We start from the raw sequence: 27608 nt of genomic DNA on the forward strand, positions 1-27608 counted from the left end.
AAGAAACTTCCAGGAGCGATACTTGCAAAACAAGCTGCCTATATTGATGGCAAAACTAAAGCATGCACATTGTAGCAATTGTGACTAATAATTACTGCATATACAAGTAAACTAGTTTCAGAGTGCATACATGAGCACCTAGAAGCATATTCTAGGTGCCAAGAAAAAAACAAATGAATGAATGCAGTTAAGATTAATTCCTACCAGTGGTTATAGCTAAGAAAAAAAACAAATGAATACATGCATTTAAATGAGAGGTATTCAGATTAATTCAAATTCCTACTACTGGTCATATCCTCAAGGTAAGAAGGCAAGGTCTTTTAAACCCATTACTAATGAACATCCAGCAAAAATGGGATCCTTACTTTCTGATCCAACCAGCCGCGGAATTTGTGATCTTGAGACTGGCCACTCGTGTAGATTGTCCAAAGCTTGAATTGGTGGTCTTTGAGATAGACTAATACATGAGTTCCTCCATCTCCCACAGTGATTTGTAGGTGGAGGACATCCAATACGTACGTATGACATGTGCTTTGACTTGGGTCTTCAGTTAATTGGTGCCAGATTGTGATTCCAACAGTAGCGGACTCAGCAATATTTCAGGCTTTCCAAACTCAGGGTTTGCTACCAATTTTCTCTTGATGCGTGCCAGAAAAAAGAGTGGTGATGGAAACAGAATTTGAATGGTCATCAGCAGATGATTCCATGTATTCCTGGAACCAGAAGTATCTGTCTCAAAACTTTTGGCTCCTTGGGCCACAGGGTTTGAGAGTAAACAGGCGTCATGTTGTGTCTGGCTTGAATCAGGCTTTGCGACTGGAGCACCATCTGTTCCACTTGCTGCTGCGGTGGTGGTTCCATGGGAGATGATCGGTATTTCATCCCCCAGGCCATGTGCGAGTTTGAGAGCCAATCTTGTCAAGATGAAACTCTTGAGCAAGACTCCACCAAAGCCCCCTCCCCGCTCCCCACCACCCAGGTCTCTGGTGATAAGCAACTCCTTGGAAGACACCAGACATCTGGCAATGGCCGACTGACGACTTGTTCTAGATCAATGAAAATTAAATATATTTTTTAAAATTGCGCACATTGCTGGTACCCTAGGCGTCTACATGATTCAGCTCTGAAACGAAGATGGGTTGCTTCAAGGAGCTGCATGTGGAAACACTAATGATTTCGCGGCTAAAGCAGTACAAGAGAGAAAGTCAAGTATTACTTGCATTCCACACAGCAGACCAGATGGCCAATATGCAGTCTTCTAAGTCGTGTCATGAAGGTTGGAATTCAGAGACAGCAGAGAGAACGCTATGGTGATAGCGGAACCTTGAGCCAGAGAAGGGCCATTGAGGCACAAAGTGCCACCACCACTGAAGGAGAGCGATACCGACATCTGGAGCATAGACGTCAAGGCTCCTAGTAGTACAAGACCGCTTGCACTGATGCCACCGAAAGACGAACAAGTTGCTTACCCCTGGTAACGTTGTTTCAACTGGATGTTCCTCCCATGTATTCCTCATCTTTTTTCCCGCTGCAGCGATAGCTTCAAAGAAATACAGCACGCTTCTTCACATCTTGTGATGTCTTTGCTAAACTTCAACATCGAGATGTTTTCATCATCAACACCGACGACTCTGAAGTCCGGATTCAAAAAGTGTTGGTATTGCGGATCAAAATTTCCCTGACTGACCTTCACCGAATCTGTTTGTGGTGCCTCGGAGCTGACCATGACACCTTTAACCGCTCCAACTGCCAGTCTATGACTGGGAAGGCCTTGAGGGAAGGGAAGGGGAAGTGGAAGGTAGGCAGAATCCCTAAATCCCCTACATGATCCGTGAAACCCTCAACTGACGAGTCGAGAGGAGACTGTCCTTGGAGGAAGAAGGCCAAGCAGTCCAGATCAAGGAGTGGCTCACACTACTCTTCTTCGTCCTCAAAGAAGTCAAAGAGAAGGCACTGTAGGCCACCTTCATCGACTTTGTTGTCAGACGCTTCCGCAGAAAGTTGCTTGTCCAACCAAGAAAGCCACTCCGGCCGAGTGGTAGGCCTTCAGAGCCGAGATGCTTACAATTTTCAAAAAGCTAAAGCCAAGCCATGCTCCTACTGCCCCTTCGAACGAAGCCATGAAGGAAAGGTCTTGACCTAAATCCAAGGTGCCCTCGAGCCCGGGAGAAAGTCCCAGTTAGCATTGTGAGTATTCAAGGCCTTGATTCGCTGTTACATCAAAGGATCATTCGTGCCATAAACATAAGTCAAGGTCGTCAACGCCAGCAGGATCTTAGACGCCTGCCAAACCCTCGATGTCGTCGCCTTCAAAGCCAGCTGCTCCATCTTTGCCAGCTGCACCATCGACAATGAGCGCCCCAGTTAAATCAATGGCGCTGATAAAGAAAACCTCAACGACTACTACAGCCAAGTCAGTACTGTCGAAACCCACGGTGCCTGACAAAACCCATGTTCCACTACCTAGGAAAGACTTTAGTCTTGTTCTTCAATTTATGAAGAAGAGAAGCAGTCTGATGAAGATGCCCCACTTGGCATACAATATGGTACCCCTAACGTACCAGAGAGTTTAATCGCGGAAGAGTCCAGCATGAGGGACCTTGATAATCTGCAGACTGCAAGTGGGGTGGATACCTCACCTGAACTAGAGTTTGTGAAATCCAGAGGCTGGGGAGCATGCAGATGCATCCTACAGGCAACTCATGTCAAAGGTAGTGGACTACATGGGTTGGAGTAGGCCATGTGCGAGTCTCTTCAGTCAGGTTTGGATTCTGCTGATAGCATCAGCAGAGCAGTGGCCAACAGTACACTTATGCACAGGTTTGCGTGGTTGCGGAAGTCGGGTTTTGCACCAGATGTGCAATCCAGACTCCTCAACATGCCTTTTTGACAGGTCTCACCTTTTTTGGCAACAAGGCTGACGAGAATCTTGAGAAGTTGCAGACCTCAAAATGCGGCAGCCAAATCTTTAGGCGCCGCTATTAGGCACCCTCAGCCTTTTTGACCTAGTGGACAACCTTGGAGGCGGGGGGGTGGGGTGGGGGAGGGAAATGGCCAGGCAAAGGGGCCAAAGAAAATGTCCTCGTGGTGGACTAGGTAGGGGTGCAAAGCCAGCTCAAGCAGCAGCTTCCTTACCATCAGTCGCTGCATCAGTTGCCTCAAAACCTCGGAGGTCTTGAGTCACAGTTCACCAGTGGGGGGCAGGCTGTCTCACTATCTAGAAGAATGGCGAGACATTACTTCAGATGCTTGGGCTCTAGAAACCGTAGCCCATGGTTACTACCTTCTGTTTATAAGGAGACCTCAGAACAATCCACCAGGGAACCACTCTGAGGATTCCGGATCCGCTCCTTGTGCAGGAAATTAACCCTGCTAGAGGAAGGCACTACAGACCCAGTGCCTTTAGCGGAGAGAAACAAAGGATGGTATTCCCTTTGTTTCCAAATACCCAGGAAGGACGGAGGACTAAGTCCCACCCATCTTGGACTTGAGATACTTGAACAACTTCTTCCGGAAGGACAAGTTCAAGATGGTCACACTTTCTCAGGTTTGGTTGGTGTCACTGGACCCTCAGGATGCTGATTTTCATGTGCCAACCCATCTCAAACACAGAAAATACTTGGTTTGCAGTTGGTGGTTCTCATGGTCAATTTCGAGTTCCGCCATTCGGGCTAACCCCCACCCGAGGGTTTTCACCAAACTGATGGCGTAGTGGCAGAGAGTCTCAGGAGAGGGGGGGGGGGAATTCACGTCTACCCCTACCTGGACGATTGGCTGATCAGGGCGCCTTCTCCCAAATGAGCTTGGGATCATCTCAAGGTAATCTGCAACTCTCTCCCTCAATTACAAGAAGTCCCATATGACACCATCTCAAAAACTCCAGTTCATCAGAGCTGTACTGGATATTTCCATTCGAAGAACAAGTTACTTACCCCTGGTAACGTTCTTTCAACTGGATGTTCCTCCCACATACTCATCTCCCTCCCATCTTACCCCTCAGTAGAATTTCCCATGCTACTACAGCTTCCGTTACATCAAGGCCAAGTACGGTCACTCCTGTGTTTCGCGGTTATTTCTGCTGGGAAAAAATCGGAACTGAAGCCAACGGGCATTGCCCGTGCTATATATGCCTTCGATGACATCATCCTCAATGGAGGCCTTCGAGGGACAGTGAGTCGGCACCATCGACACAGTGTGCCCTCTGCCAAAAAAATATTTCCAAAGCAGTTGAAGCTGGACAACCTATGGCCTTTGTCAAGGTAACATTTTGTTCATTGTGAGATGGTGTGAATGTGCAACACGATGGCCCGATTTTGGCACAAACTCCTCCTGCCTGGGAAAAAAGATAAGGAATACGTCGGGGGACACAATCTATTCGAAAAAGAAATCTGTAGCCTGTGACGAACCAACCGAGAGCAAACCCCAATATGAGGTTAACAAAATTGAATAAGCAGAAGGGACAGCAGTCCATAGCCTACCGAAGCCAGAGCCGCCCAGAGTCCACTGGGGCTAAGAAAAGCACTAAATTGAATTGGTGAACCAGACCAAAAAGGAAACCCGGTGTCTACCTGAGGAAGTCAGGCTGAGTGCCCAGAAGGACCCAAGACTCTACATTTGTATATCCCTGGAGAAGGGATACAATCCTATGGTTCGTTGAGGACATTGTTTTGAGCACAACAGGAACTTTAAGAGACATTCTTTTAACATTTGTTGATTTTGCGGCACTAGTCTCTCCGAAATCTGGGTTGAAGATCAGAAACCAGCCACCAATACTTATATACAAATGAGTAACACATCATGCTACGAAAAAGCCGACAAATCAATCCTCACAATCACCAATCAGGAATTCCACACTGTTACATAATTGGCATGAGCAGAATCTAATAAATGAGGATGAATATTTCTATTTGAAGAACTTCCATCCCACTGCTCCCCTCATTTACTTTAATCCTAAAATCCACAAGAGTCTTATTGACCCTCCTCGATGTCCTATTGTATCCTCGATAGGCAGTCTATTGGAGAACACTTCGAGATTTTTAGATCATTTTCTCCAACCCTTTGTATTTAGCTTGAACTCATATTCGTGACACTTCCGACTTGCTAACAAAGCTTAATGATGTTAATTGGGAATCTAACTTTCTTTTGGTCTCTCTAGATGTAGTCTCACTTTACACTTCGATACATCATCAGTATGGGTTAAATGCATGCAAGTACTTTCTAGCAAGTAGATCTGCGAGTTACCGCCAAACCAACCTCATGCTATTAGATAAGTTGAAATTCTGCTTGGAACACAATTACTTCCTGTATGATAATGCTATCTATAGACAAACACAAGGCACGGCCATGGGGTCATGCATGGCACCTACCTATGCAAATCTGTATATGGGATGGTGGGAAATGACAGTGGCATGGAGTGAAGAGATGGAAGACTTCACCAAACACATAGTGATGTGGTATCGTTTTATCGACGATTTGTTCCTAATATGGGATGGTACTGAAAATGAATTGGAGAAATACATCTCCGTCTTGAACTCCAACCCATATAATCTGGAATTGACCAGTACTGTCAGTAGAAATGACCTGGTCTTTTTAGATGTGTTGTTTAAAATAGAAGAAAACAAGATAAAATCTACACTCTAGAAAAGGAAACCAGTTCCAACTCTACCCTCCATGCCAATAGTCACCACCCCACATCACTCAAGAAATACATACCATATGGAGAATTCTTGTGAGCCAAACGTGTATGCAGTCAGGAGAAAGACTTCCAGGAAGAAGCCATAAATATCGGCAGAAGGTTCATAAGCAGAGGATACTCTAAAAGTACGGTGACAGAATGCTTTGAAAAAGCAGACAAACTTCCTAGAAGCAGTCTTTTTAAGCCCAAAATTAAACCTGAAGATGAGACGATTAGGTTCATAACAGGCTTCAACCAACAAGCCCAACAGATGAAAGCCATAATGCAGAAACACTGGAACATTTTGACCACCGATAGAGATTTGTGTAAAGTCCTTGAGACAAGACCTAGTGTTACCTTCCGCAGAGCCCCTACAATAAAAAATATCTTGGCGCCAAGTATGGTAGTGACTAAGAATGTATCGCCAAGCTGGCTCTTAGGAGAGAACATGGGTTTCAAAAAATGTAAATGCAAAATGCGTAATTTTGTATCCAAAAAACCATTAATTGGTGTTGATGGCACACAATGGAAACACAGAATAACATGCCAGACTAGGTTTGTTGTTTATGCCATTACCTGCCGTTGTGGTCTGAATTATATATCAACAATAGGCCCGCTCAAATTGCGCATTTTGCAACATTACAGGGCTATAAAAAATTGATATCAAACTTATCCACTGGCAACACACTTTTCTGAACAACACAGCAAAAATGTAAAAGAAATGCGTTTCTAGGGACTAGCCCATATCCTACAACATAAAAAGACTTGGCAATTTTATTGGATGACTACAATCGTTTTATGGAGGTGTTAACGATTCGGCAGACCTGACTTATTCTACTCTTCTTTAGAAGCAATCTTAGATGTCGAACAAGGAAACACTGACGTCCAAACCTATCTCTCCCGTTTCCAGAGACTGACAGCCAAGGCGGATTGGCCGGATTCCGCCCAATAAGCCATTTATAGACGCGGCCTTCATGAAGAGATTAAGGATGAGCTAGCTCAAATAGCCCGACCTGCGTCTTTCCAGGAACTGGTGACATTGTCTCTTCAGATAGAGTTTCGTTTGATGGAAAGACTATCAGAAAGAAGAACCAGAGGCACTTCTCGACCAACCCTCTCCCCTCTTCTATTCCTCCCACCAGATCTTCCCATCCCACTGATGAACCTATGCAGATTGGAACAACCTGAGGACCATTGACGCAGGAAGAGAGAAAGAGAAGGAGAGTCTGGGTCGTGTATGTATTGCGGCTCTTCAAAACACTTATTAAGAGACTGTCCTGAAGTACCTCCTCAAAGACAGGGAAACTTCAACCCCCGATCTACAGCAAGGGAGGTTTCAAACACCCTTGCAACCATACAAGAGCAGTTTGATGGTGTTCCGAGTCCAACTTTGGCTAACAGAGGCCGGTCCCATAGAGGTATTAGCCATGCTCGACTGTGGAGCGGCAGGGAATTTTATTGACTCCAAGTGGCCAGCGGAACATCTTGTCTCCACTAGAACGAAGGCCGCACCTATCCCAGTGGAAGGGGTTGATGGTAGACCCTTGTCGTCTGGGCCGATAACCTCATTCTCAAAGGAATTGTCTCCTTGGTTAAGCCACCACGAGGAGTTTCTGGTCTTCGATCAGATCCGAGCAGCCCATTTTCCTTTGGTCATCGGTATTCCATGGTTAAGGAGGCACAACCCTCACATTGATTGGCGGTCCGGAGTCTTCCATAAGCAGAATCCCAGAACTGATCACAGTTGCTTCTGTTCCTCTCCACTATCAGGAATTCTCAGAGGTGTTCCTGGATACCATACCCCGACAACTCCCGCTGCATAGAGCTGAGGACTGCTGCATTGACCTAACACCAGATGCAGTGGTTCCCTTTGGGAGGATGTATCCACTGTCGTTACCGGAAAGGAAGGCGCTAAGGGATTACCTCGACGCAAAACATACAAAACGGACTCATCCAAGAGTCCAGATCTGCTTGTGGAGCTTCCTTGTTCTTCATTCCAAAGAAAGACTCGGCAGAACTACGCCCTTGCACAGATTACAGGGGTCTGAACAAGGTCACCATACGGGACAGATACCATGCCCTTGATTCGGGATATTCTGGAGGCGGTTCAAGGAGCGGAATACTTTACAAAGCTTGACTTGAGAGGGGCTTATCACCTTTTGAGAATAAGGCAGGGGGACAAATGGAAGACAGCGTTCCGTACCCCTTTCGGACTCTTCGAGTATAGAGTGATGCCGTTTGGCCTAGTAAATGCTCCAGCTGTCTTTCAAAGATACATGGACAAGGTTCTTTCTGATATGCCATTTGTATCCGTAGTAGTGTATCTGGATGATATTCTTATCTTCTCCAAGACACTTTCAGAGCACAGATGACTGGTCAGACAGGTCCTACGGCGTCTTCAATCCCATCAGTTGCTGGTTAAACCGGAAAAATGCATTTTTGAATCCACATCCGTGTCCTACTTGGGATTCATTTTGTCCAAGGAGGGTATCGAAATGGATGCTAACAAGGTAAGGGCGAACACTGAGTGGAAGAATCCAGTCAACATCCAGGAGCTTCAGAGCTTCCTAGGATTGGCCAATTTTTATTGGAGGTTCATTCCCAACAAGGTGCTACCTCTGACCTCTTTATTGAAGAAGGGTGTTAAGTTCATGAGCCCCAAAGGGCGCTCCAATATCTAAAGAAATGCTTTTCCACCGCACCCATCCTAGTCCAACCGGATCAGACCTTACATTCTGGAGACGGACGCCTCTTCAGGAGCAGTAGGGGCAGTCCTACTTCAAAGGCAGGAAGATGGTTATGAACACCCTGTAGCATATTACTCTAAGACACTTACCTGTAGCAAACGCAACTATTCTGTTATCGAGAAGGAGCTTTTGGCGATTAAATTGGCCTGCCAAGAGTGGAGACATCTGCTACAAGGAGCTAACCATCAATTTACCATTCGAACAGATCATCGTAACCTTCGAGTTTTGCAACAGTTGGAATGTTCCAACGCCAGACGGGCATATTTCTTTTTACAGTATGATTTTGCGATTACATACATACCTGGAACAGAGAATAAGAAGGCCGATGCCTTGTCAAGAAGTCTGGGAGAAGAATCTGGGTCCTACAAGGGACATGAACTTATTTTCCCGAACCTTACTGTGTTGGCAACTACTGATCCTTTCTACGAGATCTGGTACCACAGTATCAGATGTGCACTGAGATACCATCTAAGGTGAACCAGGACAAGGACGGATTGTACTACTATGAAGGTGCACTCTATATTCCGACCAAGAAGCTACAGGACAGATACTGTCCTGGTGTCATGATACGCCCTTAACCGGGCACTCAGGTATTAGGAAAACATATGATCTCCTACGGAGAGGTTTCTGGTGGCCAACCCTAAGAAGTGATGTAAGCCAGTACGTTTCTACTTGTTCAGTCTGTGCCTCTAACAAATACCGAACAGGAAGACCCCTAGGATTGTTGAGCAGCATTTCTTACCTACCGGGCCGTCCCTGGGAGCACATATCCACCGATTTTATAGTAGACCTCCCTTCATCCTATGGCATGACAGTAATCATGGTGACCATAGACTCATTCAGAAAATTGGCCCATTTTTCAGCCTTCAAACAGATACCGTCTGCCTCCGAGATGGCAGCAACCTTTCTCCAGGACATTGTCCGTTTACATGGTTTACCCAGAACCATCGTGTCAGATAGGGGACCCCAATTCACATCCAAATTTTGGACCTCTCTCTGCCAAGTTCTGGGCATTCACAAGGCTCGCTCTTCAGGATATCACCCGCAGAGCAATGGACAAACGGAAAGGTTAAACGCCAGCCTAGAACAGTGCTTCTGCAGTCCTCAACAAGAAGAATGGTATTGTTTTCTCCCTCAGGCAGAATTTGCCTATAATAACGCCCTTCATACCTCTATCCAGATGAGTCCCTTCTATTGTACATATGGGTTCCATCCCCAACACTTACCCTGGCTCAGTTCTCCTTCTACCAAGATCCCAGCTCTTAACGGAGTTCTACAGGACCTACATGAGGTACACAGATTAGCCAAAGAAGCTTATCAAGCTAGTCAACTTACGCAAAAGAAATGGGCAGACAAGGGACGTAGTGGCAATCCAGTATGGAAGACAGCGCAGTTGGTCTGGTTATCTACCAGGTTCCTGCCGAGATGGGTTCATAAGGGTAAATTCTCCTCTCGCTTCCTTGGGCCATTTCCAATATTATAGCAGATAAACCCTGTGGCATTCAAGCTCAAGCTACCGGATATCTCAAAAAGGTGCACCTAGTCTTCCACGTCTCCCTTCTGAAAGAACATAAGGAGGAGCCTTTCAAGAGACCCGTATTCAGAGGGCGTACTAGAGTGTCTCCTATCCCCGAAAAATATGAAGAGTCTCATCTAGTGGATTCCAGATACCACAAAGGATGGTTGTACTATCTGGTTCACTGGAAGGGTTATCCGGTAGAAGAGCAGACTTGGGAACCAGTGAGCCATGTCCATGCCCCACGGCTAGTACAACGATTTCACCGACTTCATCCGGGTAAACCTGAGGGTTCCCCGAGAAGAAGGGGGTATACTGTCAGGAACTCGGATTGCAGGGTCTGGAAACGGTGGAGGCATTGATTGCCGTACGTGCGTTCCAGTCCTCACCCAATATGGCGGACAAGTCCTTATATTCTGACTCCTCCCACTAACTGACGCGTTGTATCGGTTACCAACGCTGCAGTTCATGAGGAAACTTTGTCTGTGTTATTCGCTTGCCCTCTTCCTTCCTTTGCTTTATTCTGCCCTCCTGTTCCTACTTCAGCGGAACGTCTACTTCCCCGTTGCCTTCCATATTCTTATTTCATTCTGTTTCTGAGTCCACTACCGTATCTATCCTCAGCCGCCTACTGGCATACCAGCCTTTTGTTTGTTTCATACTCCCTACTTTCTACTTACCTCGCTTCCTCCCATCAGTCCGGTTCCAATCCTACGTTTGCCTGGGAATACTTCCGGATTCTTGTCTTCTTGCATAATCTTTCTGCTACGGGTTATTTTGTATTACGGCGCCTTGCTGATTTCTGCAGCCAGCCCCGGCACCTCATTTTCGCTTACCGAACAGACTCCCGCTCCGTAAGCATCTTGCATTACTTTCCCCGCTTTTTCTTTATGTGCAATGATCCTTTCCTTTCTGTTCTTCCTGTCTGCCTACCTTAGTCCTTCTAGTTCTGTTCTTCCTTCTTAGCGCTGACCGTCTCATTCTCCTTCTCTCCATTCCACTTTCCTTTTCACCTTTCCAGTCAGATTTTTAATTTGGCATCTTTCTATTTTGGAACATCCACTTCCAGCAATTCACCACACTCTTGTCCGAACTCTAAGGAATAATAGAGCCACAAACAAACTTACTCTTGGATTCTCCCAATGTTGACTGCCTTCCTGTTTTCAAGGAAGAGAACCCATCTGAAGATACAGGGTTTTTTCCGCCTTTGTGCTTTTTCCCTGATTTTAGGGCTGGCCCCCCGGGGTTCCCCGCGGACAGGATTCCTTCTCTGCCAAGGAGGCCTCCGGAGGGGCCAGACCCCACCTGCACAAAAATAAGATCAGGGCACCCAAGAAAGAGACTCCCACTACACGGAAGGAACGAAAAAAGACTGAGACCATCCCAATAGAGTCCATCTCAGAGGAGTCAGGTGAGGAGGAGGGCGAGGAAGTTCCTAATCTTGACAAGTTGTCCCATGTCTCCAGTTAACACTGAGAACGTTGCCGGTAGCCTAATTGAAATAGAACTGATAAGCAAGCAACTGACAGGCAACATTTTAAAAGCCTGCATGTAAGACAATGTTTCCCTGATACCTTGTAAGGGGGGTGGGGGGGTGCTGACCGAAAGGTGGGGACGCGTCTTTCTTTGAAGTGGCAGTTCGAGAGGGATACATAAATCACATGTACCTTATTTTGTTTCTAGTAGAAAGTATACATCTTGCAACACATTAAAGGCTGAAGCATAAGTCGTAGAAGAGGTTGAAGGTGAAGCCAGAACAAGTATTACCCAAGCCTATAAAAGTGAATCCTTCTCTCTCAAGAACTATACATTGTTCTGAAGTTGTTAAAGCAAGAACATCCAAAAGCTGGAAGAGGGGCACAACTGCTTTGGGGTAACCATTGCAGGGTGTATATGAAGCTGGGTATTTGTTAACAGAAGTTATTTTCAATATGAAAGAAGAAGTGGACTAAAAGCAAAAAGCAGATGTTGTGGTAGCTGTAAGACAGGAAAAGAGGCTGCCCTTTATTATGGCATAGCAAGAAGAGTGCCTTGCCAGCCTGTAGAGGTCGAAGTCTTATTAAGTTGCCTATCTTTGCATTTGTAGTAGCAAAATTACTTAATTGCAGAAGTTGTTGTAGTAGCTGCAGCAGAACTGTGGCTTAATCTCAGACGTTGTAGTAGCAGTGCTGTGGTTGTCCACATTCTTGTCAAATATAAAAACTGGAAGTAGAAGCTGAAACTAACTGTGGGGCAAGGGAGTCTGTCCTCACAGTGCTATAGTAAAGGGGAGTTTCTGAGAAGAGAGCAAACCTTAAAGCATCCTGACAAACTGTGTAAATAAGACGCAGCAGAAGTTAAAAGCAGCAATGTTGTCAAAGCGGAAGTGGTACTTTTGCCTTCAATTTTATCTATCTTTCCTGGAAAGGAAGTCGTCCAGGAAAACCCATTGGTACTGTTATTTTCTTCTGTGGAACTGTAAACGAAGAATCTTTTCACCAAGCAAAGAGACTTCTTTTGCCACTGGATTTGTATTTGTGTGAACTTTCTTTGGAACTTTGGTTATGTAAGGAAGGCATGGCATCAAAAGTAGACAGACACATTCAGGTGGCCTGGAGCCGACTCATCTGGAATGTCTTCCTGAGAGCTCCCGCCCGGCCCAATGCGCCTTTTCGTTAAAAACCCGCTCCCAGCCACCGATTTTGGCCGTGATTGAAGTCATCGGCGGGTGAACCTCCCCTGCCCCATCCGGCCGATCGATCGATTCCCGGTTTCATCTCGAATCTGCAGTGCTAGACCCCCCAACAACCCCGGGACCCACTCGGCAGCAAGATGGCCGCCGCAGCTTCAAGAGTCGGAGACCACCCAGGAGGGGGCGGAGCGGACATTGAAGCCCTGCCGACCGGCAACCGCCGATGATGATCCGGGGTACACCGCTCGTCGCCCATTGCTGAATCCATCGCACCCCAGGTAGCGAGGACGCTAATCCTGAGTCTCTCCTACTGCGACCTGCCCCCCTCGGCTCCCGGCGCGGAGGGATCCACCAACCACTGGCACCCTCCAAACTCCCCGGGCTCGATGAAAGCGGGCCCGCCTTTGCCCGAATCAGACCCGATCCCCGGGCGGAGGCGCGGCTGATTCTCCTCTCCGCCCGCCAGCCGAGCCCGGCACCGAACGGCGCCGCCTGCCGCACAGCCTGCCTGCCTCTACGCACATCGCCCACCGCAGGAAGCCATCAGCCTCCACATCGCTGTCGCCGCTGGAGCCCGTGGGCCCTGAGGCTGTCCAGCCGTTAAGCTCATCAGGAGAGTGCGAGCCCTGAGCCCACTCACAGGACTACAACAGATCCTCTGAGGCCCTGACCCACGGTCCTCCACATCCTACATCAGCACGCGGTGCAGGCGGTGGCTCGGACATACCATCACAGTACTTCCGCCTGCACTCGCACGGCTGCATCCTTGGCTTCGGCGCCCCCAGGCCCGACGGCCATCTTGCGACCTGCCGGAGCATCCACCACAGCATCGAGCCCTCCTGTCCCCCCGCATATCATCGGCGGAGTTCGACCTCCACCCGACCGCACCAGCCACCACTCAACTACCATCGGCTCCTCATAACCTTTAACTCCCCTCCCGAGGCTGCTACTCCATAGTCCGGCAGGGGTTGCCACCCCCAACATCCTCCCGGGCGCAGGAAATTCAGGTACTCAACACGGCGACAGTTCACTCCGGCGCAAGGGACAGGAGGTAAGGAGTCGGGGGGAGACGGGAGAACAATCAGCCCACCCTGAGAGTGCGGCGGAGGGAGACCTCACGAACTCGCCGGCTTGCTAGCTTGATTTTCCAAGCCCGATAGCACCAGGCCCCTCATGCCCCACTCAGCGGCGCAACCCCTTACTGTGCCTCCACGCCCCTGGACCAGACAACTTCCGCTATCGGACCCAGAACTCCAACCCTAAAACCGACCGAGCATCCCATAACTATCACCAACTCGCTAAGACTGAGCTACCACCACTCTCCGCAACCCCTCACGGCAATGTCCAAAAGCGGGAAAGCACCGAAACAATCGGACATTATCTCCCTTATGTCGTCCGCGGCCGCCGAAAGAGCAAAGAAAACTGACCTTCCGGGTGAGACTATGAAAAATACCACCCCACCAACCACAGAAACAGATCCCACTCTGCCACAAGCGGCAACCAAAGCAGACCTACAAGAGCTACTAGTGGCCCTAACCAGGGAAATCCAAAAAAGCTCAGAGGAAATTACTAAGAAAATAAACACTCTCGACAAAAGAATGGGGGAGGTAGAACAGCGAACTGCCGAAATCGAATCCGAAATCTGTGATCAAAGATTCGAAGAGGAACACAACAAAGACCGGATAGCTGCCCTCGAAGCAAGATGTAACAGCCTCGACGCAAAGCAGGAGGATTTGGAAAATCGATCAAGAAGGAACAACATCAGAGTCAGAGGGATCCCAACCTCTATCCCGGAACCAGATCTGAAAACGTACATATCGGATCTCTTCCGATTCATTATCACTCTCCCAGACTCCTCCCCCCTAGAATTGGACCGGGTGCACAGAACAAACCCAAGGAAATCCTCAGCGCTCCCCCCGGATGTCCTGGCCAGAATACACTTCTTCCAGATTAAAGAGGACATCATGCGAGAAGCAAGGCAAATGAGACAGATCACCTTCAGAGGGGCCACGATCTCTCTTTACCAGGACCTAGCGAACACCACACTCCTGAAGCGGAAAGCAATGAGACCCCTGACAACCTGGCTACAAGAAAAGAAAATCCCATACCACTGGGGGTTCCCCACTTCAGTGAAATTCAAATGGGACGGTACACAGAGGCAAATACAGTCATTGAAAGAGGCAGAGAGACTCATGGGCGTGGGCGGTACCGACCCCAGCGCAGAACCCGAGGAGGCAACTCACCCTCCCCGAGACACATCACCAGGGGGATCATGGTCCAAATCCAACAGACGGCGCAGACTCAGAGGACCCCCGAAAAAAGACGGCGACAGGGGCTGAACACTTAACAACAGCTCACCGATGCAGGAAACAAGGTTTCCCCCAAGCAATGTTCTCCCAAGTCCAAAGAAGCCCCTCCGAGAACTTCGCAAACATCCCTCGCACACCGATACGGAGAGGCTTCCCCCAACGAGCTTACCCCCGGTTCATCTCGACGGCCCAGTTGGCCACACCGAGCGCATTGGTGCCACAAGTTCCCCAGTGGCAGTAGGTAGAAATTCCCTATACCAGCCCAACGTTTGGAAATGAGGGAAAACTCAGAAAGAAGTACGAAAACTTGCAAGAATGCACTACTCAATTTGTTTATTCAATGGTCCCAGAATCAACCAAGGACCCGGCAGTACAACATGCAACAACACCCAAAAACATGCTTACACCTCGTTACACTCATCAAGCCTGATACATCCCCCACAGTTCAGCCCAGGGATAAATTCCAAGAATCAGCCCCATCACGACGCCGCCAGATACGACTAATACAAGCGAGTTAAGATTCCTCTCCTGGAACATCCAGGGGATGAACTCACCAAGGAAACGCAGATCGGTCGAGCACCGCTTGAACCAACTGGCCGGAGATATCGTTCTACTACAAGAAACGCATCTACTCGCGGAGGATGAACGGCGCATAAAATTCAAGAGATACAAACAGTCCTTCTTCGCCACCTCCGGATCAAAGAAAAGAGGGGTTGCAATCCTTCTCAGCAACAAAATCCCACTACGCAACATCACTATAAGAAGAGACCCAGACGGCCGTTACCTGCTTCTCAAAGGCACCTTCGAAGAACTTCCCATCACACTAGCCTCAATCTACAGTCCCAATTCCTCCCAAAATAAGTTCTTAAATGACATCCTTCCAACAATTCTAGCATTCCGAGAAGGCCACCTATTTATCGGAGGTGATTTCAATACCATCCCTAACCCACTACTAGACAAAACTCTCCCAGCCACAAACAATGATTACCTGCATGCCCTGGCCTTACTTAAGTTGTTCAGAGAAACAGAGACTGTAGACGCATGGAGAATACAGAATGGCGACTCAAGAGATTTCACATATTTCTCCAACGTTCATAAGGGATTCTCAAGAATTGACCTAATTTTAATCCCCAACGCCCTACTCCCATGTGTCACTGATACCGAAATTCACACACGCATGATCTCCGACCACTCCCCGATAACTGTAAACCTATCCATCTCAGGCCAGAAATCCCCCCCTCAAAGGTACTGGAAAATGAATGATGCACTCCTTCTAGATATCAGCATAAGAGCCGAAGTGGAGGACTCATTGATAAACTACTTTGAAGAGAACACCACACAAACATCCCACATCAGTACAATCTGGGACGCAATGAAAGCGGTGGTCAGAGGGGTGCTAATAGGAGCCGGAGCTGAACAGCGAAGGATCTCAAACATTGCCTACTCCAAACTAGAAAAAGAAGTATCCCTCCACGAATCACAGCTAAAAACTCAATACTCAAGGAAAACCGAGCGGGCCCTGAGAAAGGCGAAAACGGCTTTGGAAATGCATTGTGCTGACCGGACAGCCAAATCCCTGGCATACACAAAGCAATTTTACTACGCCAAAGGAAATAAAGCAAACAGGATATTGGTACAAAAGTTGAGGGCACTCCGCAACCGAAACAACATACTAAAAATGCGAGGAGAAAACGGAAATCTGCTCCTCTCCCAAACGGAGATAATGAACGAACTCCTGAGATACCATACGTCTATAATGGCCAGTGACCCACTAACACTAAAGGAGCTACCAGAATACCTGAGCGCGCTTCCGCCCCGCAACCCCACACATCTGGAACACTTGGAGGCTCCCATTGACGTAGAAGAAATTATTGAAGCCATCAAAGCTCTCAAACCCTCTGCCCCAGGCCCAGATGGGCTAACCGCAGCCTTCTATAAAAAATTCGCCAGAGTTCTGGCCCCACAATTGTCCGCATTATTTAACTCCTTCCTATCCACGAAAACCGTCACTAAATCCATGGCCGAATCAATTACAATCCTGCTACATAAACCCGGAAGAGACCCCGAACTCCCAGATTCCTACCGGCCCATCTCACTCCTAAACAATGATGGGAAGATCTTTGCCAAGGTACTAGCCAGAAGACTAGGCCCAACTCTTCCAAGCCTAATCGACCAGGACCAAACTGGATTTATCCCTGGCAGAGGGACACACGACAACATTCGACGAGTACTAAACCTAATTGAAGGCGCTCACAAATCCAAAACAAAAATGGCGGTAATCTCATTAGATGCGCACAAAGCCTTCGATCGTGTGGACTGGGGATACATCCACGAGGTCCTCCAATGCTTCGGCTTCGGCCCCAACTTCACAGCGTGGGTCATGGCTAATTACCAAATTCCCACCACACAACTTCGTGTTAATGGCACTAGGTCCGAACATATCCGCATCACAAGAGGCACCAGACAAGGCTGCCCGCTCTCACCCATGATCTTTGCTCTATCCATGGAGCCCTTTGCCACTAGAATCAGACGAAATGAAATCATAAAAGGATTCCACGCAGGCAACCACGAGTATAAAATCGCACTCTACGCCGACGACGTGCTGTTAACTATCACAGACCCGGCGGCCTCCCTGGGGACACTATGGAAAGAGATAGAGGAGTTTGGCACCATGTCAGGATTTAAAGTCAACTTAACCAAATCTTCAGCACTACCCGTTAATTTAACTCCCCTGGACGAGGCAGCCCTCGCACCGCTCTCGCCAATTCCCTGGGCCAGAGACGCCATAGGATACCTCGGAGTCCAGATCACCGAAAATCCAAAACGACTATACTCGAAGAACATCCCACAATTACTCAGTACCCTGCAAAGTGATCTCAAAAGATGGAAACAACAAGAAATCTCATGGTTCGGACGAATTTCAGCTGTAAAAATGAACCTAATCCCCAGGTGGATATACCAGTGCACAGCCCTGCCAATACAAATCCCACCCCCAGCCATATGTACACTACAGAAGAAACTTATGGAATTTGTCTGGGGAGGGAAGAGGCCCAGGATCAATAAACGAATCATGACAAAAAGCAAACCGCTGGGAGGATTGGGTGTCCCGGACCTAGCCAGATACTCGCTAGCAGCTCAACTATCACATGCATTTGCTTGGGTGCAGGAATCAGACCCCCCCGCTATGGCGACAAATTGAGGAGTCCTGGTGTCCGGTCCCCCTACGCGATCTCCCACACCTACCAATACTAAAATCCCAAACCAACTCCGGGCCACTATCGGCCACGACCAACACATCTCAATGCTGGAAATCCGCAGCTCGGAAATGGGGACATCGCAGCCCTCTAGGACCCATGTCACCCATCTGGAACAATCCGGAGTTTACCCCCGGAAACCCGCCCCGAGATTTTCACGCCTGGATAGCAGGGGGCCTCGCAAAAACTAGCGATTTTATCGAAGAAGGCCGACCCATCACCTTCGAGAGATGCAAATCAAAATTTGGAGTGGGGGAACGGGAAAGATTCCGATACTCACAAATTAGACACTGGATCTCGCACAGAAGAACCCGGGACAAATGCTCGAGAGAAGCAACAGCCCTGGAGCTCACATTAACATCCCCGACCAACAAAGGGAAAATATCCACCATATACCGGCTTCTGGAAAGATCGGACCCAGCAAAGAAAGAAAAATATATGACGGAATGGGAAAAGGATATTGGTCGGGAAATAACTGCAGAGAGCTGGGGGCAAATCTGGTCCAGACTGCATAAAAGCTCACAATGCGTCACGAACAAGGAAGGAGGCTATAAGCTGTGCTACAGATATTACATCACCCCCACCCAAATCCACAAAGCCAACCCGGACTTTCCAGCCACATGCTGGCGAGGATGTCAATCCCCCGGATCTCTATATCACCTAGTCTGGAGCTGCCCAAGGGCAGAAACATACTGGAAGGAAGTCCTGAAACATATCAAGGAAATCTCCGGCCTCTCTATCCCTTGGGACCCAGGAATTGTCCTCCTGGGCGAATCCGGCGATGGAGCATTCCCAATCTCAGGTCACATCTCCCGTCTATGTAACCACCTACTATTAGCCGCAAAGATAGCCATGGCTCGATTATGGAAGGACAAAAAGGGCCCATCGATCGCCCTATGGTGGGCCAAATGCTGGGAGATGGCAGTAGCAGAAAAAATCTCAGCAATCCGCTCGGACTCCCTATACAGAACCCTGAATATATGGGACCCATTCTTGGACTACGCGGCCAAATACCCAACCCTCACCAGGAGACCTCCACTTACTAGATGGCTCCAGTGCAGCCCTCTCTACTAACTCCCGACCACCCACCGAACATACCGGATCAGAGGGAACAAGCGCCCAGAACTTTTCCACTTAAGCGCCACTCCCAGAGTCTGCCCACCATTTCCGCCATCCTCCAACCCACATTGGGCTACAAAGACACTATTTAAATGTAATATATTGCATTGTTGCATGTAACATCTTATCCTGCAAGATCAATAAAATGTTGTTATGGAAAAAAAAAAGTAGACAGACACAATAGATGCAAGTTTCGAAAACCTTTATTTTGTAGTTTAATGGATTAGGTGGAATTCCTAACTTGCTCCAACTCTAAAATGCAAGTAGTCGCGACCATTAGATAAACAAGTCCAAGTCAGTCTGGACAAAATAAAGGCCTATACTAAGAAAACCCAACCTTGCCCTCCTTCTCAAATGAAGAATCTGTAAAAAGGAATACACAAAGGAAAAATAGTGCCTTATGTCAGAATGGTTTAGGTAATAACTCACTTCCCCACGTTCAGAAGCACAGGGTCTCTAGAGTTTCTTAAAAGCATAGATGGATGGCTTAGTTCGATCAGTCTTGCACACACTGGCTTGCAGGTGCAATTCATAGGTCGGCTGGGGCTTCAAGCTTTGACAGTCTAATCAATTCTTTAAGCAGCGTCTGCCTGTAACGCTCACCTGGCTCCCACGGAGGCGCTGGTCTAGTCTGGGTTGCTGTGGCCTCTTCAAGCGTGATGCGCAGAATTCGGACCACTGATTGAACAGGACCCCCAAATCTTGCTTGTCTGGCCCGTAGGAATATCCTTCTGCAGATGAGAAAGGGGATTAACTGTCTGCTGAATAGTGTGCTTGCTCCCCCATTCCTCCCTTCGTTCTTCTCCGACTTCCTCCAAAATCCCCGGTTTAAACTCACCTTATGGTTTGGAAGGATGAACTCTCCATCCTGCTTCTGGTGCAGGGGCGCGTGTTCGTCCAGTTACTTCACTGGTTTTCAGAATGGCGCTGGCACATCCACTTGACTTTTCTGAGCGATACGCCGTAAGTATGAAGATGCAAAAGTCCAAGTGTGAGCCTCCTTTTCTGTTGTTTTTTCTGTCCTTTATTTCAGGTGCAGAACAAAGGCGATGCATTGAGGGGTTAAATTGCCGGTGGTAAAATCAGGTGAGTTAGTGATGAGGGCGACCCCTCTAAAAGGTCTTTATAATTTCCCAGTAATGTCTTTTGTCCTTTCGCCATAGGGGCCGGGGTGCGGTACCTGCCAAAGATGCGGCGCCGACCCGAGATGTGGAATGGTTCACCAAGAAAAGCCGGTAAGTAATATGGCTGAAAATTCGGCTTTCCTCTTGTATTCCCTTGCTCACCTTTTGTCTCTTCTTCTCTCCCCTAGGTGCAGAGCTGTGGCGACCGGTGCTGAGAGCCGCGATGGAGCCCGGCGGCGCCTCGGGAACAGGCGAGTGAAGCGTGGCGCTGCAGCGAGCAACGCGGTTCTTTTAAATGGAAGTCTTCTTTCAGGAATGCTGGCGTGAAGATTCCGGATGCAGGTAAGAAGGTTGAATAAGTTCTTGGTTTTCACCTTTCTCTTCTCTTATTCCCTTACAGGTGTTCCAGGTTCGAGGCGGGCGTGGCTGGAGTCCAGGTGCAGGAGCAGACACGGTGAGCGTTCAGCTGCTGGGATGCAGAACAACGCGAAGCACTTGTGGCTGTCCGGGCGTGGCTTAAATAGCTTTGGAAGAAGTTCCAGGTGAGTATTCTTCTACAGCCCCACCCAAGTAACAAAATAGTTCCTTCAGAAAAATAGTTCCTTCAGAAAAATAGTCCCTCTTAAGCCTCATTTGGCTTGGTTCTTCATGCAGCATGGGCTGCTTCAGGTAAGTGCACCAAACACTTCCCCCTTATGAGCCTGGCGCCTATGGCGCCAGGACTGATGTCCAACATGAGCCTGGCGCCAACGGCGCCAGGACAGAGTCCAAAGAGCCCCTATAAAGGGCCGCTGGCCTTTTACCCGGGGGCGCGATGCCTGCTCCCGGGGATGCTGGGCCTGGCCTGGCGCTCCGGGGGTAGGCATCATGACACCGCCTTATCACAAATACACAGTTCAGCTCCTGGCTTTCACTTTGCCACTATTCAACACAGGCTTCCCTCGGCCAGGCTCAAGCATGTCTCACTCTTTGCGGGGGGGGTTCCCTTCCCCACGTTCTGCCCTTCTCTTTTTACTGTCGAAGAATTTCAAAATTGCAATGATATTTCACAGACCTTTGCATAACCACTTCGACCTCCTCTTAAACAATTTCAAATCAACAATCTTTACAACATCAATGCTCCTTGGTACTTGTAGTTTTCACTTTTAGCATCTTTCAAAGTTCACATACAACATCAATGCCTCTTGGTACTTTTAGTTTTACTTTTGCCCTCTTGGCAGCTCTACAAACTTCACATGCAACACCAATACTTCTTGGCACTTTTAATTATACTTTAGCCCTCTTAGCAATTTTTAAAGTTCACGCCCTCTTTATGTTTGCCCTATTGGCGATTTTCAAGGTTCATATATATTGCTTTTCACTCAATCAACTTTCCTGCAGCATTGCAGTTACTTTCTTGCCTTCAACTCCTGCTTTCCATTACTCAGACCATTTCACAGACTTTCGAATGTGTGACTCCTTCGCAGGACCTCTGTTACTTGGTCTCCTTTTCTTAGAATTCAACCGTTCTCTTCACTATGCGTTTTATCAGCACACGCGCAACCTTCAACTCTTGTTACATGCCGTTTTTGCTCTCAACACAAACCAGGCTTTTGTTTCTCTTCGATAACTCACCGGTCTTTTTAGATGGGCTTTTATCTTCAATGCTTTTCCCGTAGCAGTAAAGGCGGTTACCAACGCCTCCTCTGCTCCTCCCCAACTGTCGTTGACCCGGGAGGGAAACGGGCCTTTTTCAGCCGTGGAACGCTTACGGCTTCCTAAAAGGGTGGAATTCTTGCCTGGCTGGCTCACTCAATTTCTCCACAGCAAACAGCCCCTTCCAACTTCCACAGCCTGGATCGCATCAGGCACGACAAGAGCTGTTCCTTCACGTTCCCAGCCTCGCTCAGAGTGTGCCTGTGCATGCCACCTCTTATCTTGACAGGGAGTGTTCAGAAGTGGCAGGTGTATGCAATTCGTATTATGTGCCTGACTCTGCATTGTCTCGATAGAAGTACAGAGCCATTGCAAGTCAGTAGAGGTAATCGCCCTGCCCTCATTTCTCATCTTACTCGGCTCAGTAGTATGGTAAATATGAAGTGGGGAGGAATTATGGGAGTTGTAGTTTCCCATAAAGTAAGCAGGTATAAGGGTTGGATGGGTTCAAGAAAAAAGGGGGATACCATGCCTCACCATCACGTGCTTCACCCCCCCACTCCCAGAGGAATGCATACCAAGGTGATCCTCCCTTGCATGTCCACCCCCAGGGTTGGGATCCGAAAGCCATGGCCTTTCCCTGGCCAACTGAATACGGGATCCCCAGGGACTAGGCCATGAAACACCCTCTGGGTTTTCACAGTTAAAACTTTTTGTTCCTTGAAAACATGGACTTTGGGACATTCCTGGGAAGCACGGTTATCCCAGGACCTTTAGAAGTCACCCAAGACACTAGGTGCTTGGTAACCTTTTATTCATGTTGTATTTAATGTTTATGTTGTTTAGTGTGAGGGTTAGTTGTGTGTGAATGCTAGGAGGTGTTCCCAAAGATTCTAGACTAGGTGAGGAATCCCCTGGTAGAGAGTGGGTTTATTTTATGTGTGTGCACAGTAAGTCTAATCCTGAGAAATGTAAACACTGTTGCGAGTTTCATTATTACTGACCCCTTACATGTGTCATCATTATATGTCAATGCTGGATACAGAAAAGACAGCAGTTATTGTGGAGATGGAGTTACGATACATGTCATTTATAACGTGCCTGCAAACAAGTATTTTTAGGCACAACAAGATGAGGCAAACAATCTTACTAGGCTGTGTTGGATTCAGATTGTGCAAGGGGAAGGTGTGCCAGGAGGCGCTCGGTGGGGTGGTTGCAATCAGTGCAGCATTGTTCCGAGGAAGGGCAGGGGCCTATAGAGGTTACACTCCCTAAGTGCGCAGCGGAGACTGATCATGGAGGAGCCAGGTAACTAGTCTGCGAAGCAGAGAGGGAGAGAATAAAGGGAGGTCTTGAGCTGCTTCCAGAACTTAAGGTGGTCTGGCTCAAGTTTGAGGGGGGCATGGAGGCACCTGCAGAGGAGAGAGATAACCCCCCCCCCCCACTCTCTGCCTGGAGAAGCATCTGACCATTAACAGTTGAAGATAGCTGAGCAAAGGGCTTGAGAAGGAAGGTATTTTGGAAAAGAGTTGGTTGTAGTGAGGGCCCTTGCCCCAGAAAGCCTTGTAGACGATGCAGAGGGTCTTGAACTTCATCCTTGCAGCCACCTACAGGGAGTCAGTGGAGAGATTTCAGGGCTGGAGAGATACAGTCCCTGGGCTTGAGGCCAAGGATAAGTCTTGCAGTCCTGTGCTGGATTAGTTGCAGAGGGCGGAAAGTCGAGGAAGGCAGAGTGAGAAAGAGGCTGTTGCAGTAGTCCAGCCTAGAGAACCATGGCTCTGGAGACAGATAGCTTCTAAGGGAAAGTGCGTAAAGGAAGAATACCTCTGAGGGGGTTCAGTTGAAAGTGGGCCTTCTTGGCAAGGTCCATGATGTGAGGAAAGAAGGAGAGAGCGGAGTCAAAGATGACGCCAAGTTTTTTGACTCACGTGAAGGCAAATGAATGGGGCCCAAGGAGGACGGCCAAAGAGGGAAAGCGGGAGCAGGGGTCCCAACGAGAAGGACTGCTGTCTTACTGGCATTAAGGCAGAGATTGTTGGAGGTGCACCAGTGCTGAATCGCGGACAGACCATCCAGAATGACCGAGAGAGCAGAGGAGGCTGAGAGGAGCCTGAAAGAGAGCAGAGTGTCATCCCCATAACACTGAAGAGGGGAAGGTAGAGATCTGGTGGGCCAAAGGGGCCAAATAGACATTGAAGAGCCAGAGCGAGAGGATAGAGCCCTGGGGAACACCACACGTGGAGAAAGAGGTGGTGGGAAACACCAGACGTGGAGAAAGAGGTCGTGGGGAGAAAGGATCCCAGTTGGACCTGGAAGGGACAGTCTAGGAGGAAGGAGAGCAACAACTCCAGGGCCTGATCAATGATGCCCAGGTTCTCACAGAGTCGATTGATCAGGTTGGCATGATTGACTGTGTCAAAAGCAGATGAAAGGTCAAGGAGGATGAGGACAGAAGGAAGGCTGGAGTCGAGATCAGAGAACAGATTTTCACAGGTGTTCAAGAGCAGGTTCCATGTCTCTGGCTGCTCTGGAGACCAGAGGACGCATTAGAAGCATTCAACAGATTCCGTGTGGAGAGTAAGCTGAGAGAAAGCCAGCTTTTCCAAGGGTTTGCCCAGGATACGAGTGATGAGTGATGCCGGACATGTAGGATCGGCAGAAGGCTTTTTAAGGAGGGGCTGCACATGGGAGTGCTTGAGGAGAGAGAGGAAACATATAGTGGCGAAAGAGTAATTGCAGAAATCGGCCAAGGGTGTAGCGCTGGTGTCAATGCGGTCCTTGATGGTTCTCGAGGAGCAGGGGAGCACCTGTTGGACAACACTTTCATATATCGGACTATAATCAGGTTTTGTCAGAGAGAAAGAGGAGAAAGGCTGGAGCCCATCCCTGCTTTCACCATACCCTGCATGACATCTGAGATGCCTATGCAAACATAAATTTGGGTAAGGCGTAGTGTGTAATCTAAACACTTACTGCCAAATCTAATTACCTGGTCCATCTGAGCCCTACGATCCACCAGATTGCTGTAACCAAACTTTTTGCTTCATCTCGCTAGTATTTACCGAGCAACAACATGCGTGCTATTGAGAAGATGGCAGCCGCCGTGTGCTGTTTATCTGTTGCCTGGCAACGCATCCATTGTCCTGCCCACCCTTCAACAGTTTGATGATAGCCATTAGCCATTGTAGGCCTTTTGCCTGTTCCGGAATCAACGGTAGGCTCTTCCGACTGGAAGAAATTCCATTGAACAGGGTATTTGACCCATTTTCTCATTAGAGAGGCGCGCACACACCTTTTCATCATCTTTTGTAGAAAGTCCACTTCTTCAAATTATGGTTTCAAAACGGAAGAGAACATTCAACCCACGCAAATTGCATTCTGGTATTTGTATCCATACAATAGAGAATGGGGCTTGGGGGCGGGATTTAGGAGTGTCAAGCCTGTGATGATGTGCTAAATCCAAGGGTGCGGGAAGAGATTTTTGGACGGGAGATTTAATTTCCCAGGTCCTCTGCTGATTGTGTTAACACTTGAAGACCTGCAAAATTGTTTGCTCACACTATTTCAAGATCTCCCCGCTAGGGAAGCTCCTCCTAATCAAGCACATAACCTAACGTCCTTGGAACCCAAAGTCACAGCAGGACACGTTTTTGGGATTTTTGGTATGTAGCCTGCCTTATCTTTCAGGATTATTTCCTTTGCCAATAAAATTATTATCTATATAAAAAAAATGTTTACAAAAAAAACATGTTGACAGTTTCGACAAAGTAAATATTTACACCATAAACAATCCTGAATCTACAGGAAAAAAAAACGGTTGAGTTAGGCAAATCATTTTTTCTGGCACCGGATTCCAAATTGAAATGGTATTTTCAAACTACAGTTGCAAGATAGGCCGGCGGAAAACAATGTCTCTACCCACTGCATCTGGGAAGATGCGTGTTTAAGTACCTGGTTTCAAATCACAACTTTGCCACTTAAGCAATGTGTGTACTCCTACGCCTAGCTCCCGAAATCTCTGACCAACACTACATCTACGACCAGCTTACAAACCAAGGACCTAGACAACGCCGTCCAGCACCACAGAGGTAGGTAAAACCCTCAGTTTTTGACATAAATACCCCGATCCTCGAGAGACAACACCTAAACACAGACCCTCACGCAAAATTCAGGTTACTTCCGGTATCCGCGTATGATCATCAAGGCAACCGTGAACATTACCTCTCCCTCCACTAGCCTAACCCACTCGACCGCTCTCTCGCATATGCCGTAAAACCACGACATAATATAATAGATGTTTTCCATGTTTCTGGTGGAAGTAAGAGTTGGATTATTTGCTTTATTGGAGTAGTAGTGTATACAAGTTTCGTGTTAACGCCCGTCCGTTCAAATCAAATGTTCAAATTCGGGGACAGCTTGTAGCGCAGAACGAAAGGCTCGTTTGGATGTACGCCGGTGGTGAGGCGAGTGTGTATGTTTACGGAGGGAGGGCGGTAAACAAGCCTCGCGGAACAGTAACGCGCATTGGGTGTTAAGGTGCACCTTGGAACGCGTTTGAGCTGCAACTACAATGTGCGAGAACCTGAAATGGGCAAAATAAGTTGCTAGGGATGAACCTCGGCACAAGAGTTACTTTCCTCTACGAGAAAACGCCTCCTAGCCCGCTCCCCTATCTAAGAAGCCGTCGGCTGGTAAAGGTGCTAGTTGCACGCTCGCGCAGAGGACGAAGTCAGAGGTCTATCGTAAGCGGGAGACGCAGGGGTAATAAGGCATGGATGCTTGATTAGGAGATCGGAGTTAGTATCGCCACCCTCCCTACATACCTCTGCTTTCGGTAGAGAAAGGCCACAACAGGACGGTATCCACGCGCGGCCTCCGGCGCTTAGCCGCGAGAACCGACGCAGCTGCTGGAACCAACCCCCTGCAGAGGTGAGAGGCGATGCTCATACCAACCTTGTCACCAAACCCGGTGCTCTCGCTTAAACCCAAATTCTATCTACAATCCATGGCAGCGCCGCCCGTGACGTTGTAAAGCAGCAGTGCGCATGCGCAACCCCTGCGCCTGTCGCTGGCAGATACTGCCGACTATCTGGTAGCATGAAAACTTTATTTCACTTTTTGCCACAGACAACACTTAAACAATGCACACGTCAATACAACTTCAGGCCCCGCAGAAGAAGCTGTCTTATAAATAACGAACTTAGGCTCGAAGAGGTAATGTACTGGTTAGTCCCAATGCAAATACACCTGTGTTGTCTGTGGTTATAATGCCGGCAGACTGGATGTGAGCCGGATCTCTTTATTTGCAGGCAATTAACTGTTTATCTTTTGGAATCATAAGTATGAACGTTAATTCACTATAATGCCCTGAATCGGAAAGATTACTAACCATTTGATGATATTACAGGAAGGTTCCTCACATGGGTTTTAACCCTGAGGACATCACAATGAATGAATTCATATAGTTTTAATTCATCTTTATTTTTTATTTATCACTACTTGTTAACAGCTCAACAAGAACTTTAACAAATCGTTAAAATGAAAACAATTTCATAAATC

At 47.9% G+C, this 27608-nt stretch overlaps 1 protein-coding gene across 3 annotated transcripts in view; it reads right to left on the bottom strand.

The window, feature by feature from the left end:
* The window catches only part of FBXO34 (F-box protein 34), a 124580-nt gene extending 97423 nt beyond the window's left edge, over positions 1-27157 (bottom strand). The window contains exon 1 of one of the 3 annotated variants that reach the window (XM_069637602.1): positions 27003-27157. The gene's annotated coding sequence lies outside the window, so the exon portion shown is untranslated. Of the gene's footprint in view, positions 1-26872 lie in introns of all 3 variants that reach the window. The other 2 variants (XM_069637601.1, XM_069637603.1) reach the window with 2 other exon arrangements.
* Between the last annotated feature and the right edge of the window lie 451 nt (positions 27158-27608).

This window comes from Ambystoma mexicanum, chromosome 14 (assembly GCF_040938575.1).
Source record: "Ambystoma mexicanum isolate Mex_15411 chromosome 14, UKY_AmexF1_1, whole genome shotgun sequence".
Taxonomy (NCBI): domain Eukaryota; kingdom Metazoa; phylum Chordata; class Amphibia; order Caudata; family Ambystomatidae; genus Ambystoma; species Ambystoma mexicanum.